Source organism: Nomia melanderi, chromosome 6 (genome assembly GCF_051020985.1).
Source record: "Nomia melanderi isolate GNS246 chromosome 6, iyNomMela1, whole genome shotgun sequence".
Lineage (NCBI taxonomy): Eukaryota > Metazoa > Arthropoda > Insecta > Hymenoptera > Halictidae > Nomia > Nomia melanderi.
In genome coordinates, this window is record NC_135004.1 from 12,873,118 (window position 1) to 12,884,541 (window position 11,424).

Below are 11,424 nucleotides of genomic sequence, written 5' to 3' on the forward strand. Positions count from 1 at the left end.
ACCCAAATCTGGTACTGATTTTGTGGACGACGCGGTATTAAAGTCTTATATCAATAATATAAAGCGTGTCGGGAAAAAGTTTTAAGAATAGAATCTTCAATGTTGTGAAAATCTTATCGAATTTCTTGCGAGGGAAATTATCTAGGGTAACTGTTGTCGGAAGGGAATCTTGGAGTGCGCGTTTAAAATTAGTTGATAGAGATGAGCCCATCTTTGGTGTTACTGCAAAATATTAACAAGTGACAATACTACCTTTTCATTGTTAATATATTAATACTGGAGAATTATTACTGATCGCGGAAAGGCGATGATTTAGAGGAAACGTTTGCTATTACTCGAAGAATATTCGTAATTTATCTTCTATTCATCATTAAGTTCTTCTTAGGAGTTATTAAGCAATTCTTATGTTTATTAGTTGAGAACACAACATTGTCAAAGTCAAAGAGGAATTTAATGAGTAGTTCTAACGAGGTAGATACATTTATTCGAAGGTACCAAAATTGTGAAATTCCTGGTTCTGATAAGATAACATTCAATATGAAATACTCTTTTGAAAAAGTATAACTCTGGTACATTTGTAATAATTAAATCTCTATTTCTGTAAGTATTTTACACTTAGAAAAATTCGGATATCCGAATTCGAAGACAAAGGTTTTTATTATTGTCTTCCTCCGCTAGATGGCTATCTGAACTTATATTTTCTCGCAGGTGAAATCGGATTTCTCGTTCTATACATTGAAAGATTGTGATGTGAAAAGTTGTAATATTCAAAACATATCCATATTAACAATTTTTGCAGGCGTTTGTTGTGATAACAATACGGATAATTACTTAACAAAAAAAAGTATTATAGCGTGTTAATGATGTGTTCTACAATTTGAATGCATTCATTAACAAATTTAATATCACGAAAATGGGATTGTAGATATAAACCCACCAATAAGTTTCAATAGTTTCTTAGAAAAATGTTTTAACCTATCAGTAGTACTTCACTGTTCAATTGTATGTATTGATAAGTAAACAATGTACTTAGTGTCATGTTCTAATATAACAAATTAAAAGAATAAGTAACTGATGTACCATGCAATAAGTTAACTTCGCTATCAAACAATTTAATGATAAGAATAAAGGTAAGATATATTTATAAAAATACTTACAATAAATTCTATTAAAAGTTAAGCGACTTACATTCTTTATAAATATTAACAAAATTGCAAACACTGTTATGAATTCAGGGATCGTAATACGTCACTTTATAATTACTTCACTTCACAAGATAATATTTGAATATAAGCAACATAGTATATTCAGGTACATACATTGCTAATACTGATAGAAATTATTTAAAAATATTAATGTCTAACTTTATTCAATACGATGAAACAAAGTCGTTAGTTATTATTTGAAATTTTCGAGTATTCGTGGGTTAGTACGCTAAATGATGCGTAGAGGGCGATTATGACTCGTAGGTTTCTCGAAAGAAAAATTACGTCCATTACATGATATATATAAAATACAACTAAATACACTTTGCAATACTCAATACAATATATCCATATTTTAATTTTTAGAAAGTGAGTGCGGTTTATCGCTCCTTTTCATAATATAATATAAAACAAAAATTCTTATATTTTCATCAGCTATTACATAATATTGTAGACAAATAAATTATTAGTATACAGAAAATTATCTGTGTTTAAGATAAATGAATAAGTTTAGTAATTATTGAATATTTTATTGCCATTTCAATTTTAGGTTAAGTTTTAATATATAACATAATTATAATTTATGAAATTATTACATAAGTTATTTCAAAAGTTCCTTTCGCTTTATCGATAAAAACATAAACAAACGAAGAAACGTAATGATAATGATATAAATGATATACAATGCTATTGAATTACAGATAAGTCTCTTCGATGTATTACCTTCTTTAACTTTTCCGAAAGTCTAATATTGCCATATTTTTAAAGTTTTTGCCAGACTAAATACTGCAGATGTGTAGATCGTGAAGGCAAATTTATGGACCAACTTAATTTCTACACGTATACATATTGATAACTATTGTTTTGAAAGGGGAATTAAAGATTTTATTGTACAGTATTTCTTATTTAAGCATTCTGAGTAGATAGTGATTTGTTTCAGTGATTTTTTATTGTAGTTTCATATTTTTAATATATATACTGTCAGGAAAAAGCAACAGTAGGAGAGCAAGTTTGTTCCCGGTCTAAAGCTAAGATAGATTTATAAAAATACTTAGAATAAATTCTATTAAAAGTTAAGCGACTTATACCCTTTATAAATATTAACAAAATTGCAAACACTATTATGAATTCAGGGATCGTAATACGTCACTTTATAATTACTTCACTTCACAAGATAATATTTGAATATAAGCAACATAGTATATTTAGGTACATAGACTGCTAATACTGATAGAAATTATTTAAAAATGTTAATGTCTAACTTTATTCGATACGATCAAACAAAATCGTTAGTTATTATTTGAAATTTTTGAATATTCGTGGGTTAGTACGCTATATGATGCGTAGAGGGCGATTATGACTCGTAGGTTTCTCGAAAGAAAAATAATGTCCATTACATAATATATAAGAAGTGCAATAAAAGAGCCTTTGCAATACTCAATGTAAAATATCCATATTTTAATTTTTGGGAACGGAGAAGGATAATCACTCCTATAACATAATATAAAACAGAAGTTCTTACGTTTACTTCTTAAGTCGTTACTTAATATTGTAGACAAATAAATGATTAATATACAGAAAATTATGTGTTTAAGATTAATGAATAAGTTTAGTAATTATTAAATATTTTGTTGCCACTTCAATTTTAGTTTAAGTTATAATATATAACACAATTATAATTTATAAAATTATTACATGGACTTATTTCAAAAATTATTTCCGTTTCATCGATAAAAACATAAACAAACGAACAAACGTCATGATAATGATATAAATGATATTCAATGCTATTGAATTACACATAAGTCTCTTGGATGTATTACCTTCTTTCACTTTTCCGAAAGTCTAATATTGCCATATTTTTAAAGTTTGTGCCAGACTAAATACTGCATATGTGTAGATTGCGAAGGCAACTTATGGACCAACTTAATTTCAACGCGTATATATATTGATACCTATTGTTCTGAAAGGGGAATTAAAGATTTTATTGTACAGTATTTCTTATTTAAGAATTCTGAGTAGATAGTGATTTTTTCAGTGATTTTTTATTGTAGTTTCATATTTTTAATATATAAACTGTCAGAAAAAAGCAGCAGTAGGAGAGCAAGTTTGTTCCCGTTTTAAAGGTAAGATATATTTATAGGAATACTTAGAATAAATTCTATTAAAAGTTAAGCGACTTACGTTCTATATAAATATTAACAAAATTGCAAACACTATCATGAATTCAGGGATCGTAATACGTCACTTTATAATTGCTTTATTTCACAAGGTAATATTTGAATATAAGCAATATAATATATTTAGGTACATACACTGCTAATACTGATAGAAATTATTTAAAAATGTTAATGTCCAACTTTATTCGATACGATAAAACAAAGTCGTTAGTTATTATTTGAAATTTTCGAGTATTCGTGGGTTAGTACGCCGAATGATGCATAGAGGGTGATTATGACTCGTAGGTTTCTCGAAAGAAAAATTCGGTTCACTACATGATATATAAGAAGTACAATAAGATTCTTTGCAATACTCAGTATAACATATCCATATTTTAATTTTTGTACAGGCTGGGGGTAAGCAATTCCTACCTTATAATGTAATATAAAACAAAAGTTCTTATTTTTTCCAGCAGTTGTAAAATATTGTGGACAAATAAATCATTAATATACAGAAAATTAACTTTGTTTAAAATTTATGAATAAATTTAGTAATTATTAAATACTTAATTGTTACTTCAATTTTAGGTTAAGTTTTAATACATAACACAATTATAATTTATAAAAGTATTACATAACTTATTTCAAAAGTTATTTCCGTTTCATCGATAAAAACATAAACAAACGAACAAACGTAATGATAATGATATAAATGATATTCAATGCTATTGAATTACACATAAGTCTCTTGGATGTACTACCCTCTTTAATTTTTTCGAAAGTCTAATATTGCCATATTTTTAAAGTTTGTGCCAGACTAAATACTGCAGATGTGTAGATCGCGAAGGCAACTTATGGACCAACTTAATTTCTGCACATATATATATGTATTGATAACTATTGTTTTGAAAGGGGAATTAAAGATTTTATTGTATAGTATTTCTTATTTAAAAATTCTGAGTAGATACTGATTTTTTTCTGTGATTTTTTATTGTAGTTTCATATTTTTAATATATATACTGTCAGGAAAAAGCAACAGTAGGAGAGCAAGTTTGTTCCCGCTCTAAAGGTAAGATATATTTATAAAAATACTTAGAATAAATTCTATTAAAAGTTAATAGCGACTTACATTCTTTATAAATATTAACAAAATTGCAAACACTATCATGAATTTAGGGATCGTAATACGTCACTTTATAATTACTTCACTTCACAAGATAATATTTGAATATAAGCAACATAGTATATTTAGGTACATACACTGCTAAAACTGATAGAAATTATTTAAAAATGTTAATGTCTAACTTTATTCGATACGATAAAACAAAAGCGTTAGTTATTATTTGAAATTTTTGAATATCATGGGTTAGTACGCCGAATGATGCGTAGAGGGCGATTATGACTCGTAGGTTTCTCGAAAGAAAAATTCGGTTCACTACATGATATATAAGAAATACAATAAAAACCTTTGCAATACTCAGTATAACATATCCATATTTTAATTTTTGGCCAGGATGGAGGACTATCATTCCGACCTTATAATGTAATATAAAACTAAAGTTCTTATTTGTTCAGCCATTTCAAAATTTTGGAGACAAATAAATCATTAATATACAGAAAATTAACTGTGTTTAAGATTTAAGCATAAATTTAGTAATTATTAAATACTTAATTGTCACTTCAATTTTAGGTTAAGTTTTAATACATAACACAATTATAATTTATGAAATTGTTACATAACTTATTTCAAAAATTATTTTCGTTTCATCGGTAAAAACATAAACAAACGAAGAAACGTAATGATAATGATATAAATGATATACAATGCTATTGAATTACAGATAAGTCTCTTCGATGTATTACCTTCTTTCACTTTTCCGAAAGTCTAATATTGCCATAATTTTAAAGTTTTTGCTAGACTAAATACTGCAGATGTGTAGATCGCGAAGGCAACTTATGGACCAACTTAATTTCTACACATATATGTATTGATAACTATTGTTCTGAAAGGGGAATTAAAGATTTTATTGTATAGCATTTCTTATTTAAGAATTCTGAGTAGATAGTGATCTTTTTCAGTGATTTTTTATTGTAGTTTCATATTTTTAATATATAAACTGTCAGAAAAAAGCAGCAGTAGGAGAGCAAGTTTGTTCCCGCTCACCCCTTGTCCACAGCCCCAAAAGATTGCAGGCACCTGGACCAAAAATCGTTCACCCTTCCAACTTTTTAGTTCCCCCTTTCCTCTGTTCAAAGGTCTGGCTCGTAACTTTACCCTCAGCATCGCTCGAAGGGTTGTTTTAAATAATAATAACACAACCCCGATCAGAAAAAAGGAATGCTATGTGTGTCAGAGTTCAGTACCTCGCTGGTATGAGAACTGTGACGTTCTGTAAAACATCGATGCGGTGATATTCGATAAACAGTATTAAAATTGCATTTTTAACTGTAACAAGTAATGGATTTTCTTAATTGCGTAGGAATATTTTTGACAGTTTATGGTTTGGCCAATGTTGTGCATTTTAATGAATTATTAAGTGCTAATAATTATAAGATTGGGAGTGATTTGTGTTAATTTTGTTTAGTGTTTTATCCATTCAAATGTACTTTGATTAGGTCTACAACATCGAATTGTTGTAACAATTGTGATAAGATATTATAAATGAATAATTAATATGGCGTTCTATGTATTGGTTAGGTGAGTAATATTACCTACTTTTTAAATGAATTTTATTATAATAATAAACAAAATACTTATATGAAATTCTGATAATAAATTTTTCTAATAAATAAATATATAATATAGTTTACATACCTCGTAAAAATTGTTAAGTTATAAAGTTTTCTTTGTTAGAAACATAAAACATAGAAAAGGAAGTTACATAGATTTTTTAAAGTTTCATTCTATCTCTAATCGTGGCATCTTTTTTATTTAACCGGATTATTTTTAAAAATACAGCAGTGTATATTTACGAAAAAGATGATTATACATATATCATATAAATTCTCTGCTTTAAAGTGATTGACAAATGTAGAACATAATTGTAAAAGAGGAAATCAGAAATAGTCATTCTAACTCATCTGGTAGTTCTAGTGTTAAAGTACACATAAGGTTTATATTATAAACAACTGTTAAAAGTAAGAATAATTTTACGTATATCGTTGTTCTTATCTATAATAATTTGACAATTCTTATAATTAGAACTAAAATGTTTATGTATCATAGTATTATCTGTAAGTAAACAAAATAAAATAAAACATAAGCTTCAAGCACCATAAATGAGCTTACTATTTCCAACGTAAACATAATATGGTGACTGTCCACTACCATAAGCGCCATTTTCTTATTCTAACAAGTCATCGAAAATCCTGACAGAAGGTTGGAAGTAGCCAGGGTTGCTAGGACAATATACTGATCTCTGGAAACGGATTCGAGGGGGTGCGCGTAAGGATCGCCTTTTACCCTCCTAGTTCGGAAGCCCATTGGTCAGATCAGACTCTGTCCCTCGTCAAAACTATCGATTATTTGCTGCCGATTTTCAAAGGCTATATGCCAGATAATTTCAACAATGTGACAGGAGGTGTGGTTTGCTCTATGGCTAAGTTACACCTATGAGATCACGTACAAATGTAAATAATCTGATTTATAGTAAGTTACCATTTTGGGTTGCTGATTTTTCATTTTAACCATTAAAATTGAAATAATTTCTATTATACCAACTTTCCATTTTCAAAACTGAGCATTTATTTAGATTTCCACGTAAAAGTATTTTACTTTCCATATAGTGACACAAACTCTAATATTATGCAGGCCACACTAAAAAACTACAAATCAGAAAATAAACTTTCCCGACGAAGAAAGACTCCATATTTGGGTAGACATGTGAGGAAATTAGTTTCTATCCTGTGTTCCTTACAGATGAGTCGTTTCGTTTTTCCTATGTCTTAATTTCTAAGGAAACAGGATCAAATTTAACATCTCGTTGACGTTTCTAATAAGAAAAAAGTTTTAAAAACTGAAAATGACTGAATAGTAGTTCTTTTGACGTCTGTTCACTTGACCGTGAAAATTTAGCTAAGGAAGAAATGCGTTTGATCTTCACAATAATTTAACGAACATTATGGTAAACAGAGAAATTGGAGAAAGGAACGTTAAGTGGCTATTAAGAAATTCTTCTTCTTACCACTTCAAGAAGAGAAGAAAAAAGTGACAATGTCTAACGAAGTACAAATGAATTTTAAATGAAATTTCATGCAGCACAATCTCCACTAAGGTTGCAGTTAATAAAAGAAATGATATAAATAAATATCAAGACAAAAGAGACGAATCATTTGACTATAAATCTTCACACAAGTTTATACTTATCTAGAACAACTTTAAGTTTCATTCGATTAAAAATAGTATAAACACATCAATATTATATATCGATACTAAGTCGAAATTTATCAAATTGTTTTATTATGCATCACATTATGATAGACCCTAGGCAATTATTTATATCCAGTAAATACTTCATCAACCCTTTGCACTCGAAAGTTTTTCGCTCGAAATATTCAATCCTTTCTACTCAGATGCAGACAAGATTCTTTAAAATAAATTTCTCAAAAATCACATAAATTAAGAAACAGCTATTTCCTTTCAATATTTCACGTATTGATGCAATATACAAAGGTTAATACTAAATACCAAAATTTATAATTTTCCTGTACCAAATCATCTAGCATTAACTTCTTCTTACGAGTTATTAGTCAATCCTTATGTTTATTAGTTGAGAACACAACAATGTCAAAGACAAAGAGGAATTTAATGAGTAATCCTAACGATATAGATACATTTATCGAAGGTACCAAAATTGTAAAATTCCTGGTTACGATAGGATAACATTCAATATGAAATACTCTTTTAGAAAGTATAACTCTGGTACATTTATAATAAATAAATCTCTATTTCTATAAGTTTTCTACACTTGGAAAAATTCGGACACCCGAATTCGAAGACAAAGATTTAATATCAAAATTTATAATTTTCCTCTATCAAGTCATCTAGCAATCAGCAATGCAAAGGGTAATTTACAATTATCTTTGTAACAACAAAGAAAGGGATTATTGAAGAAAATGGTGAAACGATCTTTGGGAAAAAATAATGGTCATTCCGAGTGGTCGCCATTTTGTCCGAGTAATTGTTCCGAGACGCCTGTGGAAATGTGGACCCGCGATACCCACGCGTGCGTGTGCTGCGTATCCGAGGAGGGTGAAAACGCGTGTAGGGGCGTGCGGTCACGTGACGCTGGTCCGACGGTCCCGTATTGGCTGGTCGATGTCCGATGACGCAATAAACCTGACGACGCGCGGGCTGCTAGGACGAGTGGAACTGATCGACGACAGCCTGACGAACGTATCCACCCACTTACACACACGTATGTGTCAGACGCGTGGGCATCCACCAGCACACCGGAAATGTACTTTTTTTAAACAGTGATCCTGCGTCTTCACCTTTCTGATCATCGACGCAGTATGTTAGATAATCTTGTGTGACGAAAATAGCCTCGAACGTCTAGACAATTTATTTTTTAAAGAAACAGCGGAATCTGTTTTTATTTTATGTATTTCATTTAGTAATTTATTTATTGGATGATGCTTTCGGTTGGTGAGAAATTGATGTGGGTTTTGAGAATGTGGAAATGAATATTATGGAGTTGTGTTATTTGCTTAATTAGAAAGTGTAACGGAATTATATGGTTGATTAATTGTGATAGTAATAGTATGATGAATTAATTTATTTATGCGTTTAGAAATGCTTGCGTTAGTTTACCGTTAACTTAATATTTTTATTTAATTTTAATATTTAAATCTAATTGAAAGTTTATTAATAATTATGGTTTATTATTGATCACACTGTCGTTAATAAATAATAATCAATAACTACTCATTACTATTTATTAATTCTAATTTATTCACAATTCAGTAAGCAGAGCAAACCCAATTGTTCAGTTCGCACCACATTGTGTGTAACAAAACATGAAAATCATTTTTCATTTCCAATATTGACAACCGATACTTCAAAAATTGCAATCCATCAGAGCTACAAAAATCAACAATTAACCCCTTGACCTACAATATCGTATCAAACTCGCGATGAAAATTTTCAATCGAATTTGAAAAATCCAAGTTATTTATTTTCATGAAACATAAATGAAATATTACTTTCCTATATCAATCGTTAACCTTTAGAAAAAACATAGACACAAAACAAGCATAAAAATTCTTTTTTCTTAATAAATTATTAATAATAAAGTAGTTGCATCGATCACAGTTAAAAAACAAATCATAGAGTAAGAAATTATCGACAAGCAAAGTTAACCTTTGCACTCAGCAGGCGACTAACCATTTAATTTCACATAAAACCATAAAATCTGATAATTAATATTAAAAATTTATTAATAAATAGAAACAGTTTTTCCTCAATATACTTGTAATCTACCTTCGAGTTACTTTCAAGGAACATCTTCACCAAAAAACGTTAAACATTTCTACCGAAAAACTTTAGAGTGCAAAGAGTTAACCCTTATTTTTAACAATATTTTTCTAAAAATAGATTTCTTGACAATATTTTTCATTAAAAATATTCATTACTTCTCGACTAAATATAAACGATATTTTTCATAACAAACACAATTGATTCTCTTCTATAAATTAAGAGACAGAACTATTTTACTTCGTTTTCATCGATCACAAGGTTTAACCCTTTACGGACGAAAATTCTTTGAAATGTACCAAACCTTCAACAGACGAAGCTAAATTATATATCAATTGTATAATTGATAGAACAAAAGGATGCATGCTCTCTTGCTATTCGAGAAATTAAATCATCCTTTTGTGACTTCAAAATATAAAAATTTAATTTCGGAATGTCGACATTCGTCCGCAAAGGGTTAACATTAAATCGAAAATTTTATACATTTGCTGCGTCGAATCAGGTGGCGACTGTAAGGCGGCCCTCGAGTGCAAAGGGTTAACAAAGATTTCCCACACAAAAACTGGCGGTTCTGTCTTCCGCACGCCGCGCCCGTCTGTCGAGCACTATTCCACGCTAGAAACCAGTCTCGTTGCCTCGATTCGTCATGCCGGAATCAAGCGCACTTATCTGGTCACCTGTATCTGAGCCAAACACACCGTATACACCCGTGTACGCCCGGCGTGTAATCGTTGAGCAAATTGCCGATACATTATCGAAATGGTATCGCGGGATTTAAAGAAACGTGTAAAAAAAAAAAGAGCGTAAGGGTCTTTGTAGTGGGGGTAACGAACCGCAGGAGAAAGATCGGGCACGAGTGTTCCAGCATTCCGTCACGGGCGCTCGTGATCGACGGAAGTATTGTGCCGGCGTGAAAGAGATTTCGTTGGGAAAAAGCGATCGAGGGAAAAAAAGATCGATCGAGAGGATCCCGTAAGAGCCAGGGACGATCGCGTCGTGTTCACCGAGGCGGACGGTCCTCGGCTTCGTCGAAAATTCGTCGTGCACAGTCCGAGGGGTCGGCGAACAGCATCCTAACCTCTCTCGATGCCTTTTTGAACATGACAGGAAGCGCGGAGGCTCCGGAAGATCGAACGAATCAGGTATTTTCTGTTTAATGATCACGGTTGGGTTTTGCAAGGTACTTTGGGGAGGAATGGTTGAATTTTTAATGTGTCGTTCTTATGTTTTGGAAAATATTTTTCTGGGTGGACGCTTTGGAGGGTGAAATCGAGTTTTTCTGTTTGTGATTGGGGTAGTTTGGTGGTGGTTTTTGAGAACTAGTTTTGGATGGTTTGTAATTTGGTTTTGATCGATTTGCAAGGGGAAATAGTAAAATGAATTTGATAAGAAGGATTTTGTGGGGTGTTTTATTGCTTGAAATATATTTTTCTTTTGATATGTTGTAATGAATTAAAGTATTGATCTATGAATGAGTGAATTTTTAATTTGATAGGATGTAGAGGGTTAAGAGATGAAATATTGTTTCTATAAGTTTTACAACTCATTTATTTTTTATGATTAAATATAAATATTAAGAAATTAA